This window comes from Bacillus rossius, chromosome 3 (genome assembly GCF_032445375.1).
Source record: "Bacillus rossius redtenbacheri isolate Brsri chromosome 3, Brsri_v3, whole genome shotgun sequence".
In the NCBI taxonomy this organism is placed as follows: domain Eukaryota; kingdom Metazoa; phylum Arthropoda; class Insecta; order Phasmatodea; family Bacillidae; genus Bacillus; species Bacillus rossius.
This window is the reverse complement of record NC_086332.1, coordinates 5,400,036-5,417,303: the sequence shown is the minus strand read 5'-3', so window position 1 is coordinate 5,417,303 and position 17,268 is coordinate 5,400,036.

The following is a 17,268-nucleotide window of genomic DNA, read 5'->3' as shown; positions in this document are numbered from 1 at the left end:
ATATATGCAATATATATTTTCATTTTGGGAAAGGTGAGCAATTCGAAAAATATACAACTCTACAAGTTTAATGGTTTTAGTGTAAAAACAAAATGTCCTGGATGTAGCAGTCCCCCTTAATATTGAGAACCCTATGTTTAAGTCACTGCTCTCATCTTTGTCACACTGAATATTTGAGCCATTTTTATGAATTGTATATATATTGTGTGTGTGTGTATATGTATACACACACACACGCATAAAATTATGATGGAAGCAGTTTCTTCAGTTCATTTCAACAATATTTTTAAGACTGAAAATCAAGGTACTTAACACATAAATCAATAATTATTTTTTAGAAATCCCTATTAATTGCCTGCCATAAAGCTTTAGTTTGAGAATCAATTTAACTTGAAGCTGTTAGAAATTTTTTATATTTACAAAATTAAGACTTGCTATGTATATAACGTGATATATAAAGCCAGTTCAAAACTATTATTTAAAAAGTGGTAGCAACAAATAGATGGCTAATATTTTGTATTGTATTCTACTGGTAAGGCTCCTGTTATCAGTGGGCAGTTGGGTAATATTTTTATCCCTCAAGCAAAGGAAAGGGTTTAATTTAATTTACATATTTAAATGTTACATAGATAAATATATATTATGTTAAAATTTTGCTACTCATATGTTAGTGTTGAATGTTGCCTTATCTTATTGCCTACAAAAAAAAATTATAAAACTGTTTAAACATTAATAGTCTAACCTATATAAAAATGTTTCTTTGTCTCAGCTATTTTCGTAATAACCACAGTTAGTTTATACTCGGATCAACAGTGTAACCCGTGAAAAGTTATTTTTATGATGTTATTTTATATCATAACCAATCTGTATGGTTAATGGATATTTCATATAGTTTAAAAAACATTGTCGTAGAAGGTAACTAGCCATTTTCAGTAAAACAATGTATCAGTTGAGAAGACAAAGGCCGGGAGGATAAATTACTCAAGTAATGCAATGATGCAGCAACGGAACTCTCGACAAAACCACTATCGTTTATAAAGCACGCAAGTTGAAAGACAACGCCAACCCTACAACATGACATTGTATAACAGCAGAAAAATTGCTGTCCTGGGTTTCTTTTGATTATTCATGTTTGTCATGGAAACACATGAAATTGACATTTTAATTTAAAAGTTTTATTTCCTTTCACTGTGCGATAGTATAATAATAAAAAAGTGGCATATTTACCTAGTACATAATAAGAACATGGTAGCCTTCCATGCACATGACTTCCGAGTCTTTAAAAGTTTTCGAAACATTTGGCTCCAAATATGGAAGGCGGAAACGCAAGCTGGAAATGTTAGAAGTTGAAAGTTGACGAATGCTTGTGTTAAGTTTTTGCATCTTGTGTTCTTTATGTACCGTATTTGAAAATGTCGTCATTGAACTTTTTGCATCTTGCATTTCTTGCGCACTGTAGATATTTGGCCTAAGTGTACATGTAGGAACTTGGTTTAAGTGGATGCATGTTCGATGTTTATGACAACGTAATGATTATCTTGCCTAAAAGCTCGAAACTTATTATAACCATAATGTGGAATGTGTCCATATAACTCTAACATGCTTTTGTAGTATATAACTTGTGCCTTTGAAAATTTTGATTGTTCCATGTTATTCACTTTTAATTTAAACTTTTTTATAAACTATAATATAGATTACATAATTTACCTATAATGAAGGTTGTATATATAAATGTATAATATTTTCATGCTTTAAAAAAGTTTGCCTAAAATAGTGTTTATATGTGTTGATAAATACCAAAAATAACATTAATAGTATAGTCGTATGCAGGAAGAATTAGGTTCAATGAAGTATAGTAGTTTGTTAGTGACTGTCAATGTTAGTCTCTGAACATTTATTTGGTTTTCACTAAGTATTTTAATTTTTGATAAGTGTCATTTTTTAATTTTGTAATGTGCAATTTATTATGTTTTTCATTATCATCTAGGTTAGTGTGTTCACAGAATTTTTAAAGGGTGTTGACATGTGTTGACATGTGATTCAATACCATCCAGGAACTTAATATTAAAATACTATATTTGTAATTATTTCTATGAATTTTTGAAATCTGAAAAGCATATGTTGATTGTGATCTTTACTCCACATCAGCTTTAAGTTATTAAAAGTTTATGATTAAAAATAAATGGCTTTCCACTGAAAAAAAGTTTTTAATTTCCTTAATATATTGAAAGTATTTTAATGCTATGAGAAAAGAAACAATAAAAATTTTGTATTATGTCCATACTTTTTAAAAGGCAGAAATGTGAAAAAAAAAAAAAAAAAAAAAAACAGTGAAAGAAATTTCTGGACACATGTCCTAAGGGAATACTTTAGCATTAGAAACAAATAAAAAGAAGTGGGTACTTAAACAATGCTAATAAATATAAAACAGAAAACTAAATATAGAATATATACTACAATATTAAATATTACGTTACCTATTATCATATTGGCTAATTAATTACAAAATGCATTTTCTGGCACTAATTACTTTCCTGTCATTATACAAGTAATCGTTGCAATTTTGAAAATTTTAGTTATTTGAAATCTTCAAATAAATTTTAAAAATTATTTATTGCATTTGTTAATTGTTACTTTTTTTCTGATGTTGTTTCAACATATGTACATATATTTTGGTTGTGCAACAATCTTTATTATTATGATTTTAAATGAATTCACTTTCACTATAAGATAATTTTATGTGAGCTCTACAATATTTTGTTTGAAAAGCAAAATGTTTCTTCTCGGTTTCATTTTTTTTTAACTTACATGCGTAAAATTGGGAACAAAATATGGTGACAGAATGCTCATAGAAAAGAAAGTATTGATAAAGGGGGTATTGCCATATTGAATTATTAATTAAATTTATGTACCTGACTAATACTTAGGATTCTCAGGAGGACTACACTCACCAAAATATCATGGTGAAATTAATGATTGGTATTTGACATGAGACTATTCTAGACAGACTGGTGCAGCTATCTCAAAACACATAATTTCCCAGTTATCAAAAAGTAATCATCAAATTCAGTTGTGGAATTCCATCGGCACGCAAGTGAAAATACTTCTTAGTACTGGAAAGGAAATATTTTTACTAAATGGAAATTCCTTCAGTAACAGAGCTTCTTAAATGCAGCTAATATTCAGAATAAATGAAAAAAAAAATTAAGTGACTCAAGATGCATTTCATCTTATTTATAGTGTTATTTATTTTTTAGTTCAAAAAGGATTGATGATAAAAATGAGTTAACTTAACATTTACAGCAGTTTCATGGAGTGAAAATAAAATAGTAAAATAGTAAACAAACTTTTTATTGTGTATATAAAAACTCGAACACAAATTAGTTTTTCAAAATATTATTTCCTTTAGTAACTGGCATGATTTAAAAAAAAATGTTATTAGAATTATAACCAAGATATTTTTTCCAAAAGTTATAATTAATTACATTTTAATAAAAATATTAAGTACTTGTAATCAGCCTCATATTTTAGGACTCTTCCAGCTCTGGCTATGGCTTCATTTAATTTCCATAAATTATTTTATCAAATTTTTAATGTTCAAATGGTAAAAAATTCATATGGGATGAAAAATTCGATATCTAAGATAGCTTCTAAATCAGGGTTTCCATTAAGATATGTCCGAGTTTTAATGGTATATTATAACAGTATAATTTAGACTACTTATAACAAGTCATACATCAAATTGAAGGTAAACTAACCTAGTTTTTTTTTTTTTTTTGCAAATGTTCAATATGTGCATGTCCGGAGTAATAGAAGGACTAGCCTCTTCAATTCTGTGTTTCAACTCTGTCAAACCATTAGGTAGTGGCGGAACATATTCACGATTTTTATAAAGGCCCAAGGGATCAATTTGCATGGTGTTATGTCAGGTGAACGTGTAGGCCAGCGAAAAAGAGCTCTTTCTCAACCATTACGACCAATCCAACAGTCAGGGACTTCGACGTTCAACCACTTTTGTACAAAGATATTCCAATGGAATGTTTCCAAATAAAGTTTACAAGTTTACCCTCTATTAATCGGGGAAAGAGCCATTCTTACAGGCTTCAAGCGAGAAAACAACAAAGCAGTATTTGCGCATGCGTATACATATATCAAACTATTTGTGTTACTCTGTAATTGTGACTTTGAACCAACACACAACAACTCTTACAGTTGACACTCTTAAATTTTATAACTGGAACATTCTTTTATGGACTTACTGTACTACAATGGATGGAAATTAATGATTCATTCACAAATGAATTCATTACTGAACAGGCTGATACAGTGAAAGTTCTTGAATCCAGCACGTTCGGGGCCGTGCCAGATTATCGAATGTCAATGTGCTTTTAACAGGAATACCAAATGTGTGATGTGAAATGTAACCGACTAGAAAATGGGAAACACTAGGTGAAAAAGACATAAAATCCGAGCGATCTTTAAAATGCTGGCCGTGCAGTAATGCAACTGGTAGCAGTGCAGTAATGCAACTGCAAGCATTGAATGAACAATCTGCTGGCCACGACAGGTGGTTGTTCGAGGGAGATGTTATATAATGAGCAGGGCAGCTTCTGTTGCAGCCAGTAACTCAGGTTTATTTACGCTCCTAAATTTTGTTTACCCTGTTCATTTAGTTTTTGTGTGTTTCATTTCAGTGGGCACAGCGCACGTATGCAGTTGGCAAAGCATAATCTATTTATATACGAGTGAGTATTTTTTTGTTAAACCACTTTTTTTGTTTATTATTTTTCTATGTTCCGGAGAGCATATCTCTGTTTTGGAACTATACACGTCACCTTGGCATAATATGACACATCATTTTTTCAGAACACAATGCATACAGATATACAAGTTTCACTGGTAATAGCATTACAGCTGTACATTTAACGTTACAATATTTATCATACATTTAACAATAAGATCTGGCACAAATAAAATAGTTAATTTAACATTTATTATTCATTATACTTAAAAAAAATAATTATTTAATACAAACATCAATTACACATTCAACACTTAATATAGTTCTCATACATAATTTTGGTGATGCTTTTGGTCTGTATGTAAATGAGATCAATTAGTAACTGTATAACTGCACTTTTAACATTTACAATATCCCTCCCACAGATATATTTTTAGCCATTTAACAAACAAATGTTCAGGTTTCATGTCTTTTATATTTTTTTGGCAAGTTATTGTAGAGTTTGGTTATGTTGACTGTGACACTATCAGATCCATATTTAGCTGTGCTAAAAGCATCTAGGTGGATATTTCCAGCTAGCCTTGTGTCATGACTATGGATAGCATTGTTTTTTAAAAAAGAAGTATTGCCATGTGTCAGCTTATTGATAATTTTGTACATATAAATTATGCTTGCAAGTTGAATCTGCATTTTGATTGGTCGTATTTTAGTTTCGAAGAAGAGAGTTGTCTCCAGTTTGCTTGGAATATTAATTAAATGACCTGTAACTACAAAGATCCAAAATCTCTCACAATAAATTGGGGTGTTCATCACTGAAAATGCAGATAATAAAAGGGTAGCTTAAAAAATATTTGTTACGTGAGACATTACATTTAGTCTAATTTTGTTTGGAGATGTATGAGAGTAGATTTCTTAAGATCATCGATATGTGGCACTTTTCAAAATTTATCTATTTATTTAAATGTGTGTATGCATGCACATATTCTGCGTATGTCCTGTTTATGTCACTCAAGCAGAAAGATATTTCAGTGTGCTTAACAGGAAAAATAATTGCTTCATGTCAACGATGGTTCGACGAATTCTTACTGATCTAGGAACATTCAGTCAAGCCTTGCGCTGACATTGAATTTTTGTTCTACTATGTATTGAAACATTCGCTAAAATGAAAGCATGAAAAACTAATTGAAAATAATTATTGGATTTTAATCTATTCTGTATTAAGTAGGGCCTATGTTATATTTCAAGTGGTCAGTCTAAATATATAAAACTCAAAGGTGACTGACTGACATAGTGATCTATCAACGCACAGCCCAAACCACTGGACGGATCGGGATGAAATTTGGCATGCAGGTAGATGTTATGACGTAGGCATCCGCTAAGAAAGGATTTTGATTAATTCTACCCCCAAGGGGATAAAATACCACTCACTGACTCACTCATCACGAGATCTCTAAAACTATACACCCGATTGACTTGAAATTTAGCATATTTACTCATTTTGTGATGTAGATGCTCACTAAGAACGGATTCTGCGGAAATCCGATCCCAAGGGGAGTTTCGGGGGCGTAATATATCAAAATTTCCAGTTTTTGGTAGGAAATCACCATGGCAAAGGCTGTTGCTTTGTTGATGCTTCATTCGTCTCTATGGCAACTACTATTTCATTGTTAGTGCAATCCTCATCACCGTTGAAATTTTGGCGGGTACTTTAAATATCAAAAATTGCCCTTTTTTTCAAGTATATATATTTTACAGACTTGAAACTTCACAGTAATGTACCTTATGTTACGCAGGATGACATTTTCCGAAAATTAGATCCCATGGGTGGTTAAAACCAGGCAACAGTGGGTACTTTGTCTGCATGAGAACAGGATTTTGCATTGTTCATGCCTTCTGCGTCTCCATGGCAACGGGCATCGCGCGGCAGTGGCGTACCCACAAGGAGGGGCATGTATAATGAGCGGCGCAAGAGTGATCTGCCTGTAGACTGCCGTAGCGAAGTACGGGTGCATCAGTTGTACGTTGCGTGCACGAGTCGGGAAACAATCGGTGCTATTCATTTTCTCTCCGGTACATTATACAGCATTGTAATAAATTTTCACTAATTTTTTTTTATTTACCATTACTGTAAATGGGAGATGTGGCTTAATTTTTTTCCATTAGTATAGCCGTGCGAAGCCGGGTCGGGCAGCTAGTATTACATAAATTGTTAAAGTTTGAAAAAATATATTTATATATATGTATACATTTATCATATTATTTGAAAAGGTATAAACGGATGAAAATTATGTTTTATTTAGAAAACTTAAAAAGTTTATCTTAAAAAGCTGTTAAAAATCACTTAGTGTTGTCCTAAATAGTGAGGCTTTTTGAAGAATGGTGTATTAATAAGTAATAGTGAGGGCCGCGACAAAATTATTTGATCCCAATGATCCCAAGCCCCATATTTCTCTCGACGGCCCTGTGTGCAAAATGTTTTGTCATTCAATTGTAAACACCTATTCACTATACAACATTAACGTAATTTATTCCAAATTTTAGTAAGTATATCAAATATCCATATTACTTAAGATAAATTAGCAAAACCGTTGTTGAAATTTAAGTTCCAGTTTGGCTTAGAAACATTGTTTTATTTATTTTATTTATTATAATTATTTGTGTGCCTACCAACAGTCACAGCCTTTAACAGGTGGGCACTTAACAAATATTACCAAAAATAACAATAACATACACAAAACACAATAATAACAATAAAATGGGACAACACAAACATAAACACATGACAAAAGACACTTAAAAAAATATAATAACTAAATTTGTCAATTTTAAATTAATTCATTATCAATGAAATAACAATAATACTTACATTATTTACATCAGAAATTATCTTAACTGCAAGAAAATTAAGAATTCAAAATGTCTTTCATTGAGATTTTTGCCCTTTTGAAAGGGTCTAAATCTTTCAAAATATCATTACAATTATCAGTACACCGTTTTGATAGCTCATTTTTTATGTGATACGTTCGAAAAGGTCGCATTGTTCTATGATTGAATGAAGAATATAAAGAACATTATATATATATATATATATATATATATATATGTATTCGTCAAATTTTCCCAGCGCCCCAGGTGTCTCTTGGAGTCTCCAACACATCAGGCACCGTAAGGTTCACGCAGGGTCGGTGCAAGGTGAATTGGCGCCCTAGACGAAAAACCGTAATGCCCCCTCCCCCCCCCCCCCCCCGGCTGGAAACCCCAAACAAAATTTTCCTTGTCTCAAAATACATCACGTAAGCCTAAGATTTTGTCTACAATCAAATGTAAGCAGGCTTGTGTTTTTTTTACTTATTACAAATCATAAACAGATCACCGTGGACTTTAAATAATTACTTATATATCAATATAAACATTTCAAACTGTTACAAAAATCCATTTTCATCTAGTTTCAATAATCGTTAAACATATTATATCAGCTGTAGTGTGTCGTGCTGCGCCGCCCCCAGCTACTTGGCGCCCTAGGCGGTTGCCTAGTTCGCCTGTATGGACGCGCCGGCCCTGGGTTCACGGTAGCCATGCGGCCCAGCATTCGCCTGGGAACCACGGAAACCTTGAAGCGGGACGGATGTACAGGGATGTCTGGAGCCTCGCCGCCTCGCTCGTTTATCTGGGGTGACGTCTGCAGTTAAAGGAAGAGGAAGCCTAAGATGTACATCAAGTTCTGTTCCTGCCCGAAACACGCCCGAATATTCACCTTCGGCCAACCTCGGGATTTGTTTTATTTTTGCGCAGGAAAAATGAATTCAAATATGAAAAGTGGTCGGTTAGGTTATCTACATTAAAACACTATGGATGGTTAGTTAGGTTAGTATAGCTACATTGAAATAAACAGAGAAATATAAATATATATAAATGAACCCGAGGTTGGCCGAAGGTGAATATTCGGGCGTGTTCGGGCATGGACAGAACTTGATGTACATCTTAGGCTTCCCTTGAAGGAATCCCGGCGAATGTTAAAGAGTGGAGTGGCGGGTTTTCCTTCGGCAGTGGGACGGGAATGCCGGGGCCGAAGAAGGACTGTGATTGGTTGCCCGGGGCTCGGAACGGCATCTCGTTACGCGGAGTGGTCGAGCTCGGGATGTCCTGCAGAGAGGACCTGTCGCCGGCTGCAGGACTCGCGGGCAGGAGGCGGGTCTGAAATAACTCCTGGCGCCGTCAGCGATGCCGGCGTCCGCGTCTCCCGTCCAGACGGCCAAATAAAGGAGTGTTCTAGAATAGCTGGACTCGGATGTCCATTCATTAGGGAGACAGACGCAAGGCGGCGGCTGGATGGGAATAATTATAGGTGTGCTATTTGCAAACTGTTGGCTGTGGGAAAGATTGCTTATTATGCGTCAATCAAAACTAGCCATTTAACAAGTGAAAACCGAGCGAGTAAGACAGTATATGGTAAAAAGGAGGGTTTGTCTGTTAAGTCAATTTACGGACGATAATTTTACGTGAAAATATAAGAAAACATTGATGAAAAATTGCATACTTTTTTTTTTAATTTTCAAATATTATTTACAGTTTTTGCAAATTTAATTTAAATAATTTGTTTAGATAAGAATCACGGACAATTAGTTAAAAAGCCCGCCTTAAACCTGTTTGATATTATAGAAGATTTTCTCGCACGATGGTCGGCCGGTTCTTGTTGCACGCTCGGCTCAGGCGGAACGTGACAATGAGTCATGCTTTTTTCGTGCGAGCAGCCGGCGTTCATCGATTTATAATACGTTATCACTTCAAAAATTAGCGGACGAATACAGTACAAAAACATGCATTAGTTGGTAGTGAACTATGGACGTTAAATGTCGATACTAAATATTTCGACGCAGTGACTGAATGCAGGGAACTGCTGGCAGTTGGCGACTGTGAGACCTCGACACGACCTGCGGCAGCGCAGAGCGGAACAGAGGCACAGAGTGCAGTCTCGCTATGTCCTGCTGCAGCGAGACGGGAGGGCAGTGCTATCGAGCGTCGGTGACGTGAAATATGGCGCCCGGTCGCGTCGATGCTGTTTTATGACTTCCGACTTCTCCGCCGCCCGCCACGTTTTATTGCAAATTACCTGTCAGGCGGTCCTGTGGTGTCAGAGGGAGACAGCGGAAGAGAGTTAACACCATTTCATAAATAAACAGTAACTAAGAAAATTACTACTGACTTCAAAATAAGCTCAAACCCCGTTGTGTTGCCCTCTGCCCAAACACTCCCTTGCTGGATGCCAGCAAGTCGGGTGGCGTCAGGCGCAGGCGGGTCCCGCCTATCCCTGCAGCATGGCGGGGTTCAACCTGAGCCGCTCAAGGCAACCAGTTCTCTGCACCGTCCGCAACCTACTAGCGTCACAACAATGTTTCACGCAATTGTTTAACACAGGAGTGCCCAACAATAACAATGCGGGCCGCAAGGCCCAAGTACCCAACCTCTGCATGGTTGATTTTTCAGCCCCGCCCAAATCTTCTTACCTGGACCCTCTTCCCTCTTGTCCAGTAGTTACCTGCTTGCTTAATGCATGATATTTGATCCCCGCATGACCCGGCCCAGGGTTTTACCTGGGTCACATTAGTTAGCTTTTAGGCTAGACTTTCAATGGGGCGTCAGCCATGGCGCCAATTGCAGCCATGGCTGGCCAATAAACCCCAATTAGCACATGATGCACGCGCCCTTGTCCTGCATGGTTAAAAACCCGCATGGTAGAGTGTATAGACTTCGGCCTGAGACATATTTAGGTCCTTCCCTAACCTGGACCCTCCCCTTACACACTGTGGAGTTCATCCTGGAGGTCATTGAACAAGCGAATTTTTCCGGTCCCTATTTATCGCAAGATTTGCGAACAGTGGGACTAACCGCGGGAGGCAACGGGAAGCCATTGTGTGCATCATCCTACCCTGTGCGCTCGAATCTGACTCGTGGACGCAGTATTGAAACTCCCTGCATCCGACGTCACGTGACTACGCGCCGAGACGACACTTAATCCGGTAATGGAATCAGCTGAGAGCGCGCGGCAGACGCGGCGTTGCTGCCGAGTGCTGGGAGATGGGACATGTCTCTGGCCTCCTCACTCCTCTGTGTCTCCTCGCACCAAGCAGCACTCGATAACAGAGGTTTCACTCCCAGGTTGAACATCATTCCTTTTCTTACGTGACGACGTCTAATAAATCGATGAACGCCCGCTGCACGTACGAAAAAGTGTCATGTTTCGCACATTTTCCCGTTACGCTGTGTCCCGTTACGCTCATTGTACGCTTGCGCCGCATCTATCTCTCTTCCACTCGATTGGAACAACCATCGATTTGACTTTTTCGAGGCACATTAAACTTGAAACACTCCCATTCGTTTCCTACTTTTCCCTATAATCGTCCTATCCTTAACAGAATAACACAGATTGGAAGAAGTTAAATAGCAAACATGTATAAAAGTTAGGCCTATAGTTAAAATAATCTCTTCGTTAAAGTAATAAACATATTTGAATTAATGAGTGCAAATAAAAGTAAATTTATCAATTAAATTGTAGATTTCAATTCACTCCTTCTTTGAATCCATACAAAATAGTGATAATTCATTAAAAATGATTCAATTTTATTCATAAAAGTATGCAATCATTTCATCAATGTTTTGTTATGACGTTGTCACGTTAAACTATCGTCCGTAAACCGACTTTACAGACAACCAATTTTTTTTTTCAAGTGAAAACGTCTTTGGGAAGGTTTCGATAGGGAGTAAATTCATGTAAGTCGTCATCGACATGGTTCACGTCACGTGTTATCGATAACACTACATCTGTTCCTATTAGTATAACTTATTGGGCTTTTAAAATCTTAAGTGTACGATTACTGTGCAGTAAAAAGTTAGTATAAAAAATATTAATATTCTCATATAGATATATAGTTTGAATAACGAAGAAAACGAAGTTTCTGTAGCAATATAACCTAAAAATTAAGAACATCATTATTCGTTTTTTTTAAATACCTACAATTACTGCAATACGAATTTTATAGTAATTTAGGAGTTATTTTAATAACGTGATAAAACAAATTTGTTGTGTGATAATATTTTTTCGTCAAAATTGCGAAAATGTTTTTTCTTCTGTCAGCAGTCCTCATGACTGCTTAAATTTTTTTTCATCTGAAACAGTCACTAGCGGTTCTGACACCACCAACCATACAGCTTAAAACAAAACAAAAATCATGTTTGGCCTAAACGATGTCAGGATCTAGGTTGTAACCGAATTCTTCGGGTTCGGGATCTAGGTCCCTTTAAAACATTAATCCACTTTAATAAAATAATGTTGAATTTGTATTTTCGTGTCCTGATATTAATAACATTAAAATTGATAATTCTAATAAGAATTTATTACAGACGGAAGGTGTGATCGTTGAGGACCTAAAATAATGTTAGGTTAACCTAGTTTTTTTCACGATACCTAACCATTGTTGGCTCGTAAAATCACGATATTAATTTACATAATACCCATCTAATGCAAGACACACTAATTGGTTTTATTGAAAGTGGTAGCTATAAATACAGCAAATACGCAAAAAAAGAATGTACTATTAACTACTGCCTTCACGAAAGAACTGACACATTCAAACACGCATGCGCACACAAAAGTTAACGTAAATGTTGATATTTAAACACAAACGTATACCGAGGTCTCGCGGTTTCTTTACATTTAGGCGCCACACATTATTAATATAGTTATGCATCCTATTATTACTTTAAATACACGAGAAACAGGCATACACAAAACACGACGATCTTTAGACGAGCGCGATTTAAAAATTCAAGGCACCAACCTGACGGCGTGACATTAAATGATTCACAACTTTATCTAAAAAAAATTGTTAATTTTTTTTGTCAACATTACAATGTTGTTCCGAGTCAAAACAATCATTTTAAGAAAGTGCAATTACAGTTTGTTCACAAGTCACATGATTAAAAATTACTTATCATTTAGCTCTGAATGTGAATGACATTCTGATGCTGGTACATGCGAATCGTTAGCGCATCGTAGTCCCTATCTGGCTGGACTGATGGTGGTTTGGCGATGAGGTGTAGGAACATGGATGCATGAAGAATCCACCCCCACATCTCAGCAGACACGGGCTTCTGTCGACGGGAGCGCCGCTTGCCTTTGAAGCAGCAGCCGCGCAGGCCACAGGAATACCTACCTCCCTCCACGGCAACAGGAGAGCGAGCTCATTGGTCGGCCCCTTCCCCTTGCTGGCTCCCGCCGTGTGAGCAGCCAAGGATACACACATAACTTAGAACACACAACTTAAAAAGGCATATCTTAGACAGTTATATGTTGTGTGTTTCAAAGTTGTGAGTTTCTAAGTTGGTGTTTCTAAGTTATATGTTTATAAGTTGTATGTTTCTAAATTACGTGTTTCTAAGTTATTTGTTTCTATCTTGTGTGTTTCTAAGTTATGTGATTCTATCTTGTGTGTTTCTAAGTTGTGTATATATAAGTTATGTTATTCTAAGTTGTGTGTTTTAAGTTATATGTTTCTAAGTTGTGTGTTTCTAAATTGCGTATTTCTAAGTTACGTTTTTATAAGTTATGTGTTTCTAAGTTATATGATTCTAGTTTGTTTTTCTAACTTATGTGATTATATATTGTGTGTTTCTAAGTTGTGTATTTCTAAGTTATGTGATTCTAAGTTGTGTGTATTTAAATTACGTGTTTCTAAGTTAACGTGATTCTAAGTTGTGTGTATTTAAATTACGTGTTTCTAAGTTAACGTGATTCTAAGTTATGTAATTTTATCTTGTGTGTTTTTAAGTCGTGTATTCCTAACTTATGTAAATCTTGGTTGTGTTTCTAAATTACGTGTTTCTAAGTTATGTGTGTCTAAATTACATATTTTTAAGTTGTGTGATTCTAAGTTGTGTATTTCTAAGTTGTGTATTTCTAAGTTATATGTTTCTAATTTGTGTGTTTCTACTGGACGAGAGGCAGTGTTGGGCCACATGACGAGCAGTTATCAATGCTGTCGACACCAGGATAGTAGGGCTACTGGACGAGAGCCAGTGTTGGACGACATGACGAGCAGTTATCAGTGGTGGTGACACCAGGATAGTGGGGCTACTGGACGAGAGCCAGTGTTGGACGACATGACGAGCTGTGATCAGTGCTGGCGACACCAGGATAGTGGGGCTACTGGACGAGAGCCAGTGTTGAACGACATGACGAGCAGTTATCAGTGGTGGTGACACCAGGATAGTGGGGCTACTGGACGAGAGCCAGTGTTGGACGACATGACGAGCAGTTATCAGTGGTGGTGACACCAGGATAGTGGGGCTACTGGACGAGAGCCAGTGTTGGACGACATGACGAGCAGTTATCAGTGGTGGTGACACCAGGATAGTGGGGCTACTGGACGAGAGCCAGTGTTGGACGACATGACGAGCTGTGATCAGTGCTGGCGACACCAGGATAGTGGGGCTACTGGACGAGAGCCAGTGTTGGACGACATGACGAGCAGTTATCAGTGGTGGTGACACCAGGATAGTGGGGCTACTGGACGAGAGCCAGTGTTGGACGACATGACGAGCAGTTATCAGTGGTGGTGACACCAGGCTAGTGGGGCTACTGGACGAGAGCCAGTGTTGGACGACATGACGAGCAGTTATCAGTGGTGGTGACACCAGGATAGTGGGGCTACTGGACGAGAGCCAGTGTTGGACGACATGACGAGCTGTGATCAGTGCTGGCGACACCAGGATAGTGGGGCTACTGGACGAGAGCCAGTGTTGGACGACATGACGAGCAGTTATCAGTGGTGGTGACACCAGGATAGTGGGGCTACTGGACGAGAGCCAGTGTTGGACGACATGACGAGCAGTTATCAGTGGTGGTGACACCAGGATAGTGGGGCTACTGGACGAGAGCCAGTGTTGGACGACATGACGAGCTGTGATCAGTGCTGGCGACACCAGGATAGTGGGGCTACTGGACGAGAGCCTTGTTGAACTGCGTGGTGCAATGTCACTCGTCCTTCGCAGCCCGCAGCGCTCAGCTGCATGTGCTTGCAGCAAACATTTGCCAACTGTTCCGGCCGCGTGGTAATGACCAGTAATCCGCTTCATTAGCCAGGTAATTAATACCGAAATGCTCTAAGTAAATACAGCAAGGGTCAATTAGGGACGTACGTAGGTTTAGCGGTGTATCAAAACAGACATGTTGTACCAGAGAAACTGGTTGCACTTAAAGAAATAATTTGCTTTACTAATGTATGGGCATGACTAGTTAAAACATATATTACACACGAACCCTCTGTATTTATTCTTTTGTATTAAAATTAAAATTACATTAATGAGAAATCTATCATATTCGTTTGACGGATTTATCATACCATGTAGGCAAATAGTTATATTTTTAGGATTATTAAAAAAAATCTATTTATTGTGTGGCTATGCGCAATTTAGCTTAATTTCTATTTAAACTGTAACTTGATCTGGTGGTAGAATGACAATTTACTTCGGTGTGTGTCACCAGAAATAAAGACATGCTTAAGAGACTGGACTTTCAATAATCTGGTAGGATCCAAAACACGTTGTGACCGAGTTTTTCTACATAAGACGTTCCACCACACAGGCGTGTTGTCTTTGCGATTACGTGTTCTTTGAAGGACTGCAGATTTGTTAGGTCTTTGAGCTAGTCTTTTTTACTTGGTCACATCAAAACAATGATCTTATGACTCGAGACCGGAAAAATTCGCGGATTCCTCTCGAGACAGGCTGGAATCCAAACTCGTTTAGCTTAATGCTGCGTCAGTGATTGGACCGCAATCTACCTGAAGGACTCTGAGCCAATGGCAAACACTCAACAAAAGAAGTATCGAATCATAAGAATCGCAGTAAACAGGTGTCCCGAGTCGGTAGAAAATGACCAGGTGATAGTTGCCCGAGTACATAGAGAATCGTGGAATCTATCCTAGTGGTCATTGAAACCGCGAATTTTTCCAGTCCCTACTTATGACCTATCATCGAATGCCTACTGTATTCTGAAGTCTAGCCAGATAATGAGATATATTTGCAATAATAACAATTTTAATATTTATTATTCCAACATACCGTAGCACTATTATTTGTTTGCGTGTGCTTTAGAGATCAGAAATATTTTGTATTAAATTCTAAGTGGACCAGCTGTAAATAAAATAACTCCTAAAAGTACATACGTAGCACAACATTCTTTAATATTTCTCAATTATTGCAGGCATCGTAGATTAAGAAGCGATATACAAACCGAAACAATTCTGGTGATTAAACTGTGTAATATGGCACAAACTTTTCTTAGTTTTTAAGTTTATACAGTTTTTTCTCATCAATTGAAAATAAATTTATTGTATACGTATATATTCAAACTTAAATAAGAAAACGTTATTGATCATTCATACTTTATCTTAAAAGCAACGCTGAAAAAATACTGTGGAAATTGATCAATACTAAACTAAGTGAAAAAAAAAGAAAGAAAACCGAACAATGCATACGTCTTAAGATTGCTTTAGAATGATAGAGCCTTTCATTCAATGAACCTGCCTCAAGAGATTAATTATAATTAGACAGCCCTTACAGCGGAATCATTAATTTTGCGAGACATTGTCTTGATGTCGTTTTATGAAGTTGAGAATAGTAGATTACAGTCACAAAGAAGATTGGTTTAGAATTCTCCGGCAGTTACATTCACGGAAAGTATCAAACTTTTTAATTTATGGAAGGATTGTTAGTGCCTCGAAGAGCTGTCAAGACCTGAATGAATGAAAAGATGAAAAAAAAAATAATTAGCGCATATTCACAATGTGTAGCACAGTTCCCAGAAAGAAGTACTTGGAAAAATAATAGTCATTATTTCACTGCAAAAAAGTTAGACTCTGAGGAACTATATATAAAATATATGTCTTTGGAATTGGTTTTATTGGCAAAGTATCAACTTTTATGAAATATTTTACAAACATATACATTATCACTTTATCACTGATTTTTAAATGTTTTAAAAACTTAATTTTAACAAACGATCATGATGGATATTGATTTCGTAAAAAAGCGCTATATCCACGTAGTACAATATTTTTCAGTAGGGAATATCTCTATAAAAAAAGCTGATACAATGGCATTTTATAATGTAATTTGTTTTTTAAGTCTCTTCGACAGCGAGGTCATTAGAGACGAAGCAGGCCACGTCCTGCTCGAGACAATGAACCGCCTCAGAACTGCCTGCAATAGTGTCAATATCTGTTGTTCAGAAAGGTCCCTTTGTGTCTCTGGCAAATTTTTTTAACTCTTTACCTAACCAATATAAAGTACTAGCTGCAATACCCGGCGTTGCCCGGGCTGAACACAGGGTGAAGAGGACCTTTTTCGAAATCAGGTGTAGTTAGTAATTGTCTTCTTAATTTGAATGTCAAGTGTGAAAATTAATTTATATCACTTTCAGATCCCGACAGACGTTGTTCTGCCAGTTTATAGTTATTTACCTGGTCTGT